This window comes from Argentina silus (assembly GCF_951799395.1).
Source record: "Argentina silus genome assembly, contig: scaffold_164, whole genome shotgun sequence".
NCBI classification, from domain to species: domain Eukaryota; kingdom Metazoa; phylum Chordata; class Actinopteri; order Argentiniformes; family Argentinidae; genus Argentina; species Argentina silus.
The window spans coordinates 80,150-82,649 of NW_028152754.1; positions in this window are offsets into that span (position 1 = coordinate 80,150).

A 2,500-nucleotide genomic window follows, 5' to 3' on the forward strand; every position below is an offset into this window, starting at 1 on the left:
ATGAATGCAGCCTCCAGGCAGGGAAGGCAGACTGCAGGCAGGGAAGGCAGACTGCAGGCAGGGAAGGCAGACTGCAGGCAGGGAAGGCAGACTGCAGGGCCAGACTATTGAGTTGTGTGTTAAAGCAGAGCTCCGTAGGAGCTGAACAAAGGGGGATTCCCAAAGCTGCTCCCCAGGTTTGGTTACTGCTGCTCCTGTTGTGTCATCTGAGGTCACGTGGAAGGCTCTTATTCTACCAGAGAGGATCTGGAGGACACAAACAAAACCAAAACATGTTTTATTTGTTATTGCCAATAAGTGGTGTTGTGATTATGAATGTGGTATTTAAGACAACACACGGACCCACACCCCCAGGGAGAACAGAGCTCTGGGTATAGGGTCAGCCATCTTTGGCACCCCTTGCTCAAGGGCACAACGGCAGTGGTAGACACCTGGATATGAAGCCAGTAATCCTCCAGTCACCAGCTCACATCCTGGCTCCCTCCTGGTGTGGGGATCGAACCAGCGACCTGCCAATGCCCGGCCGGCCTCTCTGACCTCTAGGCTACCTGCCTGAGCGGTGTGTTTACGGTAGCATAGGCAAATCCCAGAGTTCAACATCGTTGACCTTCAACCCACTAACTGCCAAAGAATTCCGGTCAGGTTGTCTTAACGATCCCCCAGAGGGAAATGTGTTGGGCTGATTCAGAGGCCGCTTCTAACACAGTAAACCTTTCAGAGACAGACCTTCTAACACAGTAAACCTTTCAGAGACAGACCTTCTAACACAGTAAACCTTTCAGAGACAGACCTTCTAACATAAGACATGTTACAGTGAAAAAAAGTACAATATAGCACAATAAAACACATCATCGTTTCATAATCATCGCTAGGATAAATCATCGTAAAGTGTATTATCACAGACCAGGGGAGTTGGTGTTCTACCTCCCTGGTGTTCTACCTCCCCCAGGCTCCCCTGGCCTCCCCCAGCCTCCCCTGGCCTCCACCAGCCTCCCCTGGCCTTTACCAGCCTCCTTTTGTCTACCTCCACCAGCCTCCCCTGGTTTACCTCCACCAGCCTCCCCTGGTCTACATCCACCAGCCTCCCCTGGCCTCTACCAGCCTCCCCTGGCCTCTACCAGCCTCTCCTGATCTACCTCCACCAGCCTCTCCTGGACTACCTCCACCAGCCTCTCCTGGCCTCCACCAGCCTCCCCTGGTCTCCATCCACCAGCTTCCCCTGGCCTCCATCAGCCTCCCCTGGTCTACCGCCACCAGCCTCTCTTGGCCTCCACCAGCCTCCCCTGGCCTCCACCAGCCTCCCCTGTTGTGAATATGTGTAACAGTAGATGAGTAAATGTTGGCTGTAGAATGGTGTTGTCTGGCTCTGGTGTCTGTAGAATGGTGTTGTCTGGCTCTGGTGGCTGTAGAATGGTGTTGTCTGGCTCTGGTGTCTGTAGAATGGTGTTGTCTGGCTCTGGTGGCTGTAGAATGGTGTTGTCTGGCTCTGGTGTCTGTAGAATGGTGTTGTCTGGCTCTGGTGTCTGTAGAATGGTGTTGTCTGGCTCTGGTGGCTGTAGAATGGTGTTGTCTGGCTCTGGTGGCTGTAGAATGGTGTTGTCTGGCTCTGGTGGCTGTAGAATGGTGTTGTCTGGCTCTGGTGGCTGTAGAATGGTGTTGTCTGGCTCTGGTGGCTGTACTGCTACATGTTGTGAAAATGATTAACTCTGTTCCACAACAATCCAGACATTATCTACAGTAACAAGGGCAATGTTTACATTTTGTTGCACAGAAACAGAATAAATCTTCCTCCCAAAATGTAACATGCTACACTGACAGTGTGTGTGTGTGTGTGTGTGTGTGTGTGTGTCTCCTAGAGCAGGTCAATCCAGTATGAACAGTAGGGGGCAGAGTACAGTCTTAGGCCTGGACTATGTTAGTACAGTCTTAGGCCTGGGCTATGTTAATACAGTCTTAGGCCTGGGCTATGTTAGTACAGTCTTAGGCCTGGGCTATGTTAGTACACATAGTAGCAAGAACCATGAATAATCAATAAGAATGGAATGAGGAATAGTATCAAACACGTGTGTGACGTTACCGTTCCTCATTCCAGTCCATGCATTACAATGAGCCCGTCCTCCGATTCCTACCTCCACCAGCCTCCCCTGGTGTTCTACCTCCCCCAGCCTCCCCTGGTGTTCTACCTCCACCAGCCTCCCCTGGTGTTTTACCTCCACCAGCCTCCCCTGGTGTTTTACCTCCACCAGCCTCCCCTGGTGTTCTACCTCCACCAGCCTCCCTTGGTGTTCTACCTCCACCAGCCTCCCTTGGTGTTCTACCTCCACCAGCCTCCCCTGGTGTTCTACCTCCACCAGCCTCCCTTGGTGTTCTACCTCCACCAGCCTCCCCTGGTGTTCTACCTCCACCAGCCTCCCTTGGTGTTCTACCTCCACCAGCCTCCCTTGGTGTTCTACCTCCACCAGCCTCCCCTGGTACCTACACTATGAAGGCCGACTTTGCA